General features: G+C 40.6%; 1 long non-coding RNA gene across 1 annotated transcript in view; it reads left to right on the forward strand.

Annotated features, from left to right (window-relative positions):
• The window catches only part of LOC311207870, an 81,587-nt gene extending 68,124 nt beyond the window's left edge, over window positions 1-13,463 (forward strand). Inside the window, exons 2-3 of the long non-coding RNA XR_014618294.1 lie at window positions 12,539-12,697; window positions 13,293-13,463. This is a non-coding gene — a long non-coding RNA (uncharacterized lncRNA). The remainder of the gene's footprint in view (window positions 1-12,538; window positions 12,698-13,292) is intronic.
• Window positions 13,464-14,487: the final 1,024 nt, after the last annotated feature.

Here is a 14,487-nt window from a genome sequence, read left to right on the forward strand (position 1 = left end):
GAAACGTGCTGTGCCACAGCTCTTGTCCAGAACACATACAATCTGAGTCCTTTCTACTGCTTAAAGAAATTGCTATGAGGGGCAGTCTTGAGGAAATAAAGTTTAAACAAATAAATAAATAATAATTCTTAGCTCTAACAAGCGAAAGTTATTTGGAAAAGAAGCAACAACCTCATAAAAAGCAGAGCTGGCATTCACAATTCATTGGGAGCCAGGTGTGGCTCATCTTCTAATGAAACCCATGGTTAGCTCAGGCCTGGAGATGTTAATGGAAGGCAGCTGCATATCTACTACAGTTCTCTGCCCCTACCTCATTTTCCTTCGTTTGAAGTCCCTCTCTGACCAGCTTCCTGAGGAGCCAGGTATGCCTGAACTCTGCTCATCTTCTCTTTGCTGCTTCTCTTTGTTATGGGGAAGGTGAATTTTCCCTGGTGTCCTTCTGAGAGGCCGCTGTCTTTATCTGCGGTGTGCAGACCTTTTCTGGGTGTGGCAGGGCAAGGCTGAGTCTAGTTTGGGAGAACATTATTTGTTTTGCTGCTGGCATCTTGGCTCTAGTCCTTGGCAGGTGCTTCTTGGGGTAACACCAAGTATAGAAAACTCTTCTAATCCTGTTAAGCAATGAAGAGGGAGGCACTGAACATTTCCTGGTCCCTCTGTAGGATTTGGGAAGATCAATGCCCGGATCTGGCAATCCCTTTCAACAGGAATTACTTGCTGGCTATCCAATTCGGTATTTGGAAAGCAATCCTCATATCGTTGCCTTTCATTTATATGAGAAAACCCATGTGAAAGGAACATGGAGATACTGATTCTGGTTTCTATTAAGAAGGCCTTTTGCACAGATTTGGTTCAAGATATAAAACTTTGGCCCTAAAGTAGTTTTATGCTAGCTTAACAGTTCCTGCTATCCTATCAGAGCTGTACAAACAGGCTAAAGTGCTAAAGACAATCAGGACTAGGGTAGTAATAAAGTAAAATAATTATTTCTGCAAATAACTATTGGTGATGGGCGCAACAGCTAAGTAGCAATGTTTGGTGGTGCTGCTGGCCACAAAATACAGAATATTTTATTCTCCTTCAAAAATGGTAGGAATGCGGTGGGATGCTTGCAAGTTTTAATACAGGAGCTAATTTCTACTAGTATCTTGACCTTTTTAAAAGGTATAATGAAACCTTTAAGAAGGTTTTAGATCAATTTGGAAGGATTTACCTACTGAGTTACTAATATCATTCCCTTCTTAAATTATCCAGGGAGACAACAGAGGTTTTGCATTCAAACACTGCCATAGCCAGTTCTTGCAGTGATCATGGTTTTTGTTAATTTCTTATAATCCAGAATTTGTAACGAAATGAAAGTCAGGGTATCTTTCAGATTTAGATGAATTTTAAGGTCACAAAATGATGATTCATAGAGGAATGACAGTCTTGTGAGTTTTGGAGGTGCATAAATCCTGGGGATTGTGTTACTTCTGGCTTAACATTTTTCTGTTCATCTTGAAGGGATATGTTTTCATTTTAGCCTATTAATCTCAGTATATCTTTTTTTTTGACACAGATCTATTAGGAATTTTAGAGAGTACAATATAGACTCCAGATGCTAGGTGTTCCTTCATCTTTTTGGTACACACTTTAATCCATAACAACCAACACATTTATTTTATGAGCCTTCACAATCAAGAGAGTCTTAATATCCTTTCTGGCAGGTTTTCACTCTTTGATTTCACGTTATATGGGGGACTGGTTACTTTGAACATACTTTTGAAAGCCTCAAAAGTAACTCCTTTATGGTAACTTTTTCGTATCTCTACGGTAAATTCTGTTTTGCTTTTAAAATATGCTCACAAGCACACGTTATGGAAACATAGCAGCATTATAAGCTGAATGATAGCTCGTGAGATTGTGCGCTGGCAGTGTGTCGTGGGTTGACAAGGTTGAGTGTTTCACACGGAGTGACCAAGCCTCATTAGAGATGTCCATCATCCAGGCACAGCCTCCCTCTCCTGGTTTCATGACAGTCCCAGTACTCAGCAGTGAAATGAAACACATGCTGATCAAACCGCCGCGTCGTCCTGCGCTATCAGTTGGTGCTTGCAATATGTCTCTGCTACAAAACAGCTCTGTCACTGGGATCTGCTGTTACTGGGAATGTAACCATAGGTTTTCTCTTCCTGGAATTTCAGGCTGTACATTCTCAATTCAAACTATGCTTTTTTTTAATTTTTTTTCCATTTATTTTATTTCTCTGAATGAAGTTCAGTTGTATGCTCATTTTCACTAGGCTGTCTCAAGTGCTGTTAGATTACTGCAGGCTTACCAAAGTGCAACTTTGAACAGATTTTGGCTCTTGCTAGGTGGAAAACTTCCCTTCCTTTTTCTCGTCTCCAAGTCTGTGCGTGCCTCTGTATCTCCTTCAGAAAAGCAACTGTTGGAATTTGTAAATCCTACCAGTGAAAAAATGCGTGCAGGGTAAAGCAAGCATGTTTACCCATCACTGAGCTCGACAAACATCTTCATTTCAGCGATTCAGAAAACAAATCAAATGAAGAAGGAAACCCTCTGATGAACTTCTCCCTTGCTTCCCTTCATCCAGCTCATCTGATGCTGAAATGAAATACATTTCTACAAGTACAGTCAAGCCGTAAATCGAACAATGAATATCTTGTCCAGTAAAGCTCATATCCCAGCTGGGGTTTTCAGCAGCAGCTTGAGCAATGTTTCTGAGGGGAAGACCTTTATGAAGGAGATTAAGGAGTGCCCACGTTCAGCAGGCACTGCTCTTTTCTCGTCTGACTGAAGGAGTAATGGCTGGGCACGAGACCCTGGCTGCTCTCCTGCACGCAGAGGAGAAGGTGCCAGCAGATTCACACTATTTATACACTCACTCTAGGAGCTTGGAAACACTTGTGGGTGAGTGGGGCTGTAGGGTCACCTCCCTTTGCAGTGAGTGGTTTGGGGCAACAGAAAGGTACTGGGACAAGTTTTTGAGGGTGTTTTTTTTGCCTTGTTCTCTTCACGTTTGTATCATTAAAAATCTGGGCCTTTCTGCTAGAAAGTACAGTTGTAGTTGGCCTGTTGCTTGTGGCCCCTGTAAGGGATGGCACAACAGGGATTTTGTGCTGGATTCTTGTCCAGACTGCAATCTCATCCTCTCAAAGTCTCTAATAGTGCCAGGGGTACAGAGATGCTACGCAGATCTTCTTTTGAAAGCCCCCTCCTCGTGATGTGATTTACACATGCACTAATGCAAGTCTTTTGAGTCTGCTGTGCGATGGAAATGGAACTGACATACAAGGCAATTCTAGTATGCCACTTAAGCTGCCATTTTACTCATTTTCATACTTGTTCAGCCCTTTTTATTGCTAAATAACTGGCTTCTGCATCCATATTGGTGGTCCTAAGGGGGGCCTGGGGAAAGAGAGAAATCTTGCTGAATGTTGCATACTAAAAAAGTCCACACAATGCTGCCCTTTTTTTTTTTTTTTTTTTTTTTTGAAACTGCTTGGTTTCTTGCCAGTGGCTTGGGAGGAGGCTGGATTTCGACTGTTGCATTTTTCTTTTGCAGTCAACAGAATGTGTTTGAAATTTATTGGTTTTGTTTCTGATGAAAATCAGGAAAGGAAGGGCACATGGCAGCAGGCTCAATGCTGGACTGAGGCTGCATTGGTTGAAACGTTTTTGCTTTGCAGGTAGTTGTCCTGTTCCATTTGGTAGTTGCAAATCCATGCTGGCAAGCACCTTGGAACTGCAGTGGAGTGAGATTTGCACGTTATGCGCTGATGGTACGCGAGGTGAGGTGTGCCCTACATGCTCGAGGGAGAGCCTGAGCTGAGCACCAGATTTTAATGTGCACCGTAACTCAGCTGATACTGGATTTGACTTCAGTGCCTCAAAAGGAAGCTCAAGACCCAGATCCGCAGCCCCATTGCAATCTTCAAAGCCTCTCTTTAAAGCAAGCTAGAGATAGAGAAAGCAGCAACAGGACTAAGAGACAGAGGGTCTGTGTCAGATTTTCCCCCCATGCTAAGAAATCTGAACGTGATTCATGTTAACACTATGTGTCCTGCAAGTTTGGATGGGGATAGCTTGTAAACTTCAGTGTTTGTTCTGGTAGTGGCTCTTTGGTTTGGGGGCTGGGAACAACTAACCCAGGGTTTGCTGCAGCCATCGCAGTATGCTAGCAGAAGCAGGGAGGCTTGCGCATTTTTAGCCATCTATTCTGCACGAAGACATGCAGATAATGTCACCCACATCTTGCCCTGGCTTCAGGACCCTGAGCTAATTTTATAACAATTGACGGTGACTTAAACTAATGTTGCTAGGGTGCTGTCAGTGATGCTGAATAAATAGGGAAGGACTTGAGGAGAACAGCAAACAGCAGCTGTGATGACTTTTGTTCTGAAGCTACCTCTGCATGCCAGATTTTACCCTCCAGGCACAGCAGCAGAGCACGACTCCCACCTGTTATCTCTCACCATTGAGGCTTGCTTCTTTCTGTTTAAGTTAGGTTAAATATTTCCCCTTTTCCCAGGATTCAGAGCTCATCAGCCCAGCTGTGGCGCACAGTCTTGAAACACAAAACAGCTGGAGACATAATGTGAACAAAGTTCACCTTTTCTTGTTTACATTTGAAAGCTGCTGCTCTGTTTATGGGATGATGCATTTGTTTAAATGAATGTCCAGCTATTATTGATTTTTCCTCTCCTTTTTTTTTTCCTTTTTTTTTTTTTTTTTTTTTTATGGTTGTGTCACTAGTGTCGTGCAGCAGAGATCTCTCGCTTTAGCACACCTGCACACATATTGACTGTGGAAATTAGGCTGGGCTCTCCCTTCAGTTGCCGTGGTGAAACTCAGGCATGGATTTTACCAGACGGACCCCATGGAGTCTGTCCTTTCTCTTGGCATCCCCATGGCTCTCTTAGTAGGCATGCTCCCACAGCACACCAAAGGTCACCTTGCTATGTAACCCCCTCTTCTTGCCTTCTTTCTACTCTCCCTTTTGCCCCCTCCCCTGCTTGTATTTATATCCTTCTGTGGTGAAATTCTGTAAGAGGAAGCAAGAAGCCGGGACAGCAATTGAGAATTTCAGCCTCTTGGTGCATGTGGAGAATTGTTAGCTCACAGATTGCAAGGCCTGCAGGCACCATTAGCATCATCTAGTTTGCTCTACTGCCTAGCACAGGGTGTAAGACTTCCAGCCAATAATTTATCTGACAAGCTCAACAACCTGCATTGAGCTGAGGTTTCAGCTTTAAGAAAGGCATCTAGCAGTGCTGCCCCTTCCAGAGGTTCTCTGTAGCCTGATGCCCTTACAGTTAACGCCTTGGTTTTCTTTTGAATTTGTCTAGCTTCTGCGTTGAACTAAGTAACTTCTGTATGTTTGGAATATTAACACAGATCCAATTTACTGCTGTGATCACTTCATGTATTTTATATACTGATCTACAAAGGGAGCTGTTGGAACTGCTGAAGTGTTGTAGGTCCAGTAAAGACAGGTGGCATTTAGCTTGCATTCTTCTAGAGGAAGTAAAATCCCGTTGTGCAGGGTCTATCCTGTGTCAGGAGAAGAAAGAAGTACCTGCGCTGGGCAGTTCAGCATATGAGATGTCCATTTCTCTGCGGAGGTGGCCTGTATGATCCTAATTGGTTAGACAAGGCACTTTTCCGTGGTTAGAGATGGGGAAGATCTCTCTCACCACTACAGAGTAACCTACTTGGAAGGAAAGTTACTTCCCGACTTCTCAGAGAAAAGTTGGCTTATACCTTAAAACCAGGAGATTTATGTTCTTAAAAATGTGTGTGGGTTTTTTAATCCTGTCTAATGTAACTATAGATGGTCTCCATAACCATATAAATCCCCCGTTATTGTTTGATTCCAGCCAAGACCTTGGCCTCAGTGATATCTAGTCGTAATGAGTTCCACTGAGTTACAGTGAAGCTAATTGTATTTGATATGGCTCCAGTGCTCAGTACAGGGAATAAACTCACTAGGCATGGAATTCACCTCTGTCCAAAAGACTTAAATAGTATATCGTGTGGGTCTTCCGCACAAGCCAACATTTATTCTTAGCAAGCTAATTGTACACATGACCTGTCTCATAGTCTGTTTCCTTCTTTTAAGGATGCATCCTGCTCTCCCAAATGGCAAGCTAAGCAAATGAAGGTTGAAAATACTTGTTTAAGATGTAGGCTGAAACTTCTCCAAGTGTTGAATTTAATCTATGGGGAATATTTCCCTTGAGAAACTTTGCTTTGAAAAGAGAGTGCGTGTGTATGTTTGTTCTTAATTTTTTTCTTTGTCATTTTTGTCACTTCTTGTCTGGGTTCCAGTCTAATTACAAGCAAGAGCTACCAGAATAATAATTTTTGGAGATATCACTTCTGGGAAAACATTTTTTTTCTCTCTTTTAAAGAGTCACAGAGGTTAAAGACTTATGCTTGTCGTGTGACACTAAATCAATGGTCTATCCCTCAGACCATTAGAATGTTGTGCTTTCCAGTGGATATTAAAGGAAATCTCAAGTTCTTTTTTTTTTTTTTCTTGGAGAAACTTGAAGTTTCTTGTTTTCTCCTTAAAGATCACTTCATCAACCCTGATCTTTTGCAATCTAACTAATGAACTTACACTTACTTGCCTTGGAATTCCTAGTGCTGTCTTCCTTATGGTCATTACAATTGACATCATGCATGTGTCCTCTGTCTGGTGGGTTTCATATCTTGGAGAATTTCAGGGGATTCTTCAAGGTGATACTTGTCGGCCCACCATTTTTCTACTGGCCCGGAACTTGAATACAATGAGAATATTAACTCTATGTAGTTCCCTGAGGCTGAAGACTTAAAAAATAAAAATAAATAAGAAAATCTCAATAGAACATATTTGAAGCATGATTTCTCATGCATACCTTTTGTTCCTCATTGTTCCTGTTCTTTAGCCATGAAAACATCAGATTCCTGTAAACATGACAAATCCACGTTCCAGTGAAGCCTGTAAAAGTCATTGAAAGGCCATCTTCTTCAAGTTATAGTAATGTAAATCTGGAATAACTCAATTTGCTTAATTTGAGTTGCGTGAGTTTACATAGGTGTGGTTGACACGGGAAGTTGGCTAACAGTTCCGAACACCAGGAAATAATGAGGTCACAGTTGCTTCTTGTTCCAAAGACAGCTTGGTCTTAACTCCAGGTGAAGCCCCACCAAAGAAGTAATTTAGAATTGTTTTTTGCACCTGTAATGCAGCCACAATTAGCATCAGTATAGAGATGTCAAAATACTTGGAGCCACAACAGCAGGTTTAATCATTATTTCAAATGCACATAAAAGAAAATTCCCTTTCCCTTTTCTCAGAGTAAAAATAAGAGTTAGACATGTGAAAAAGTACGCTGAAATCCGTATAAAAATCAACTGCATTTTTGAAGTCTATTTGAGAATTTTATGTATTATTTCTAAGTATTTTCAAATCAGATTCTTTCTATCTTCTCTTTTCCCTTAGCACTGCGAACAAGTAACTTGAGATTTTTATAGGAAGTACCATATAAATGAACTAAGTTCCACAGAACTGTAATAAAACAAACCAGACTCAAAAAAAAAAAAAATAACTCCAGCCTTCCCCTCCATACACTCCTTGTAGGCTTAAAAATCCCAAATTGCCAGCAATAGTCAGTGTGTGACTGCACACACAGACAAGTTGTGCAGCAACAAAAAGTAGGAGGTGAAACAGCCCAACGGTTGTTCTTTAAAATAATCCTTTTTTTAAAAAATGTGAGGAAACCCACCACGTAAAGGACAGATTGAGACCAGTAGTTGTGTGGCTGAGGAAGTGTGTTGTTCTCCTTCATTTTTATGAAGGCCATTCATGAAATTCTTTCCTGAAATACTTAACGAATATCTCCAAATACCATTTCTGCAGAAGGACTTGGAATCATTAGATGAGATTTTCTGAAATGTGGTGAACTCATTGGCAAGATTATTTATTTTAAAAGAAGGATTTCTGTTTTGCTTTGCAAGAGAACTTAGACCCTCAACTTTTAAGTTTTTTAAGAATGTGAGTAATCTCACAAGCATTTACACCTTAACACTTTCTATTCTGCATTAATGCACACAGCTATTGATGTATTAATTCCGTTGCATCTACTCTGAAAAGGTTTTGTATATACAGTTTCTCAGACATTGGCTATAAATTGGACGTGCATGCCCTTATTAGTCTATCTTTAGGATTTTTCAGCATGTATCCATATGCTAATAGCAATTTCTTTATGAAATATAAACACTTCGGTATTTCATATTAGATATATTATTGTAAAATATTTTAGTAAATATACAAATATTTCATAACATTAGTTTGAGGATTTGTGCATTCAGGGAGTACTTGCAGTACTGAAGTTTCATTTTTTTTTATTTTTTTTTCTTTTGAAATGGAAACTGCTTTGTGGAGCACTAAGCTGGGCTGAGCTTCCCCTTGTTTACTTTGGGCGAGCTGAGTGACAAAATTAGACTGTTTAATGACATTTTCTTACACCAGACAGTTTTCATTACCCTGCAATACATTTGCAGTATGGTGACATAAGCTGAAATAGATTGAATAGCCACTACCAGTGTTAGTAGAAATATTCCATTTGCAGTATTTCTAACGCTGCAGCCCTTGGTTGTGTTGCCAGTGGGATTTTCAGAATGTGCATCACTGACACAAGACCTCTGCAACTGAAGTCAGTGGAAATCTTAAATACTGAAATAAGAGCTGAGTTGAGTGAGCAAGAACTCTGAAAATTCAAGAACAGGACAATGATGGTGGTTTATTAAATGGATTGTGCTGTCTAATGGAGTTCCATGAGCATTCTTAGAAATACATGCAGTTATGCAGTTACATAGCTACTTTACACTGTTGTGACCTTTCTTGGGGTCTGGTTGCCAAAATTATATCAAATATGGTTTCTCTGCCAGTATGGTGAAGTTAAGTCTTCCTTGCTTGGTGATCCTCTCTTGAAGTCATTATATTTCTTCTGTGTTTTTTGTGTTCAGGATACAACCTAGACTCATTCTGGGAATAAGTCAGGATTATGTAAAGAAAGTGGATGTTATTTATGGAACTTGTGTTCACTGGTGAAGCACATGAAGTGTATGTAGCCAGTGCAATGGGAATGGTGAGGAGGAGACCCTTGAGATCGCAGGAGACATTTTCATTTTCTCACTTCCCTGCCTGGCACCTGAAGAAGAAATTTTAAGGAAAGCCCTGCTTTGTCTCTTCAACTTCAGACAGAAGCCAACCCACTGGAGATGCAGGCAGGAGAGAATTTAGCTGCTGAAGTCAAAGAAATATTTTCTGATTAGGTGTGAACTGATTTTATTATTTTTCCCTAAAGGCTTTTAAGTTGACCAACTGTAGGTAACTTTTTATGAAGTACCAAAAGGCATTTATTTAATGCTAGAGCAGCTGCTGACAAATTTCAAGCTTTTATTTCAAAGCATGAAACAGTTAAGTGGTTGGAAGAATATTTTTAAGCATGAGAAAAGCAGAGTAGTGTGGAGAGCCGTGCATTTATTTTGAGATGTCTGTAGCCCCAGTTCTCATGGATTTTAGTTAGTGTGATGAGCTGGCCAATTCATGTGATACCTCCCAGCTTCCACGTCAATATTTTTTCTGCCTTAAAAAATAAAAATAAAATTAAAACACCCAAATCTGAATTTAAAATAAACTAATGTCAGATGATCTGTATTAGGGATGCTGTGTATAATCCTTGTGCTTGCAGAAACAGCAGGCAGCTAAAATTCTGACTTTGACACGGAAGACCAGAAACAGATCCAGAAGAATCCCTGCATTTGCATGGGGTCAAACTTCTTTCATTTTGGATAATGTTAAGAGAGAGAGTTCCTCACTGGCAAGTCCAATGTTTTCAGAGATAATCTTGAGGCTTGGGTATTTGTGAAATACAGCTGGTTTTGAGACTGTGTCCAACATATAAAGAGCAAAATTTGTAGTAAAATTAAGCAAATTTGAAGGATGTCTCCCCCCCCATACTTTTCAGCCATGACTAGTTAATTTCATTTTGCTTCTCAGGGTTTTAGGAGATCAGAGGAAGGCAACTTAAAGGAACAAGATTTCAAAAGCTTTCTGGAGTAGCTGCTTATTGGCTTTCTGAGATGTCTTTTGAGCTGAATGCTGCAAAAACTAGGCTCCTAAAATCACTGGGAATATGGCTTGCAGCAGTTTATCTCTCCAGGCCTAACTTCTCGTTCTCCCTGAGGAGGATTTCACTGGGAACTGATTTGATCTTAAAGAAAAATAATTTGTCTAAAGATTCAAATGACGTGTTTTTTTGTTTGTTTGTTTGTTTGTTTGTTTTCACTTAAAAAAAAAAAAAATTATTGGAAGTATTCTTGACCAGGGTTTGTGAAGCTGCTGCTGCTGGGCCTTCCTGAAACAGTCTCTGTTTTTTAAGTCTCTTACGTGAACTTAAATTTATAAACCAAACACATTGCTTTGATCAATAATCAGGATAATAGAATATTTTTAGGAACACTTAGAAAATGTAACTCAATGTGACGTGATTACTCATGCTCACTTTAAAAAAAAAAAAGTCAATACTAGCTATCAGATTTTCTACAAACAAGAATGGTGAAGAAAGGGAGAAATTACTTATAAAACATAGCTACAATGCAGTCTTCATAGTTGTTTGGAAAATGCAGACTTAACTATCAAACAAATATATCTATTGACTCACTGCACTATCAAGGCTGTGTTATCAGCAAGCATGCACAATAAATGACACAGCACTTACGTCTTGAATGTGGCAGTGTAATTTGGATATTCTCCTGATAACTGATCATAGCATGATGGATTAATAAGTTATGAACTAAAAATACTTCTCCGAAGAATGAATCTTGGTCATACTAGATGGAGAAGGAGAATGATGATTGAGTTGTGCTGATTCTGCTAAAGAGCCCCAGTTATATATTAAGGCAGTAAAACTCTATATGAAACATGGGAGGAATGTATTACTAGTTAATTACAACAGCAAGATATGCCATTGAAGGGATTATTACCATATTTTATGATGACCGTTTTATCACCTCCTTGTTTATACTTTCCTTTGGTAATGAACTTTTCTTCTGAACTTTGGAATGCTGAATATTTGAGCGTTGAGTATTGCATGCATTGTAATTGATAGGAACAGTTCTTAACATAGGGAGTAAGAATATAAATGCAGAGTAATAGAAAACACAGAGGGGGGGAAAAATCCTAGACGTTTTCTGGAAGTATATGTTGTGTCCGTGCAGCAGGAGTGTGGTTGGTTAGGTTTAGTTTTCCTGGTGGTGAGGATGTTGTCTGTAGGGATGTTGCAGGGACTACAAGGAGGTATGGAAAGCAAGAGCTAGGCTCGTAGCGAAATGCAGCCCTGACCAATACGCCCTGCGAAGCTGCTGTTGGATTTCCAGGCTGGTTTCAGCAGCACCTCTTCAAATGCTGATGGCTGAAAGATGAACATCTCTTGCTTTAAGTAGTTGGACAACTGTTTGATTGCTCCTTTCTATAGGAAAATAATCTCTTCATGGATGGCTATAAGTGGCATCATTTTTCCTTTGGGTTCCCATTGCTCTCTCTGTATATATTACACATCTGGACTGTAAGCGAAACTTGCTCATTCCTCTGAAACATCTGTTGTGTCCTGCTGCAGAGAAGGCCTACTTATCTGCTGCTTTTACTGTGCAATGTGTAATTGTATTAAGGCTTTGTCCAGCAGCCCCCATTATAGCTACAATCAATTCATATCACAAGAAAATAGTTCATATTTTCTGAAAAAAAAAAAAGTTGTCTTGGTTCAAAACTGAGCTGTTTTTATTAAATTGAAAAAAAAAAAAAAAAAAAAAGCAAGTTGGGGAAAAAGGTCAGTGCAAAAACAAAGAACTTCTTCTAAGGAAAAATGGTAGGATGTTTCCAGTTAGAAAAAGATTATAGCTTTCTTCAGTTTAAATTAGCAGCCTGGTTATCCTGTTTATGCAGCCACTGATAGAGAGGCCTGCACAAACACGGAGGGAAATGCAATGGTCCCTTCTAGAAAGAGGAGGAAGGAGAAAGGGAAAAGCAAACAATGGTGTCACATATTCTTGAGGCTGAATTCTTCCACTTTTGCTCACCGAATTAGCATGGTTGTTTCTGCTGCTGAACCCTGGGAAGGGCAGAAAGAGCTGGGATGACTGATACAGAATCACAGAACTGTAGGGGTTGGAAGGGACCTCGAAAGATAATCAGGTCCAACCCCCCTGCCAAGGTAGGTTCCCTAGAGCAGGTTGCCCAGGTAGGCATCCAGATGGGCCTTAAATATCTCCAGAGAAGGAGACTCCACAACCTCCTGGGCAGCCTGTCCCAGTGCTCCGTCACTCTCACCGTGAAGGAATTATTTTGCATGTTGGTGCGGAACTTCCTGTGGTCTATCTTGTGACCGTTGCCCCTTGTCCTGTCCCTGCAAAACACTGAAAAGAGGTTGGCCAAATCCCTCTGTCTCCCACACTTCAGGTATTTATACACATTGATGAGATCCCTTCTTAGTCTTTTCTGCAGGCTGAACATCCCCAGGTCTCTCAGCCTTTCCTCGTAAAGAAGATGCTCCAGGCCCTGTATGATCTTTGTGGCCCTCTGCTGGACTCTCTCCAGGAGATCCCTGTCATTTTTGTACCGGGGAGCCCAGAACTGGACACAGTACTCCAGGTAAGGGCTGACCAGGGCAGAATAGAGGGGGTCACCTCTGGATACAAGTCACTTCTGGAGCTCTGAGCTTAGTGAGAGATGCTCAGCGCAAGTGATGACAGAGAGAAGCCTCTTATTTGCACAAATGCTTCTCTGCACACCCAGAGGTTGCTCTGTGTCTCACTGCCTGGAAGACGGTGTGAGTTGCCCCGTTCTCAGGGCTCTGTGCCCAAGTGCTAGCTTTTTCTTGCATTCCTCAGGCACTGGATCTTCACATGAATATTTTGTCTGCTTTGTAGAAGGAAGTAAAAGAAAGCAGTTAATTCAGACTGGGGTTCAAGGGTCTGGAATTTGAGTAGGAAGCTTATGACTTTTTAAAGGAGAAGAGAGAAATCCCTTTGCCCATTTGGGTAGTGTTTGTGTGTTGCTTTTTGTTTTGGTACAACACAATGGAGGGATGAGTCCTCTTGATGTGAAGGATGGGGACATCAGACGTCACGGTTATGAGCTTGTGTGGGTTTGGATGGGTGGTTTGAAGCACCCCTTTGATCACCATTCAGAAGGATGAAGAACATGGAGAAGTTACCTTTTTTTTTTTTTCTTCCTCCAATAACAGACCAAAGCTGGGGAAATAAATGGAGATGCTCACGCAAAGGACAACTGGCTGCACTTCACAAATACCCAAATTGCGCTATCAGAGCATTAAATATTTATCAGCGAGTGTCTGCCCATTGAGTACTTTGGTATATTTAATTTTTTTTATTGTTATTGTCTGTCTGGACTTGGACTTATCTCCTTGGCCAAAGGTATAAGATGATTTGTGTCATAATTGTATGGCATGTGAAGCAGTGCTTAAGTTATTCTTGAGATTCAATTAACAAGGTAAGCAAAGGGCAGAGGTATGGGAGAAGGCTTTGCTAAGCTGCCTTTTGAATTGCGTACCACATTGAAAAGGCAGCTCTTGCAGAAGTTGTTTGTGTTTCTGAAGGGCTGCTCCATGTTAGCAGCACAAGAAGCAGCTGCCTAAAATAGGCAAATAGGAGGAGGGTGTTTTGGGCCTGCTTACAGAGCGCGAGGCAGCGAGCTGGGGGCTGTGTGTGTTTCCCAGGCTGCTGAGGGCAGCAGGGACCACGGAGCTGGCTCTGATAAGGGCTGGGTGATAACACACTAATGCACTTTTCCTTCTCTGCAAAGTAAGAAGGCTGGGGAGCTGCAGACTGTTTGTGACACATGGTAATTTGCTGAAAATTACTATTTGCAAAATAGAGAGGACCCGTTATATTAGCAGAACTGACAAGAAAATAAACAGCTGCTTTTGTTGCCGTTGGTCTAAAATAAAAAAAAAAATAAAAAGCCTTTGGAACTAGGGAAGATAGATGCAGCGTTGGCTATTATTTACCAAATCCAACTTATTTAAATGCACTGTCTTTGATACTTAATAAATGTTGTAGTGTAGCTTTTCGTGGCTAATAAAACTTGGTTTACATTACACCCCTTGTCTGCTATGATTTGCCTCCTAGGGCTCACTTAGAGTGCATTAAGAAGCTGCACACAAGATCAGGGTGATTTGCTGCAAAACTTAAATAATTCATTTATGCACCACTGCTCTCAGACAGTGTTTTTACAAATGCTATAATGAGACAAGCTGTGAAATGTTTTACATGGCGGAAATGAGGGCTGCTGCTCAAGTAAAGTCTTTCTGCATGGATTTTATTCCTTGAAGTCTGCGAGAAGGACTTTCAAAGCATCACGGTGCTGACCTCCAAAGCACGCTGTCCTGCTGGTAAGGCTGTTTGTCCTAACTCAGCAAT

The sequence above is a fragment of the Netta rufina genome, assembly GCF_964035555.1.
Source record: "Netta rufina genome assembly, chromosome: 3".
Classification (NCBI taxonomy): Eukaryota; Metazoa; Chordata; class Aves; order Anseriformes; family Anatidae; genus Netta; species Netta rufina.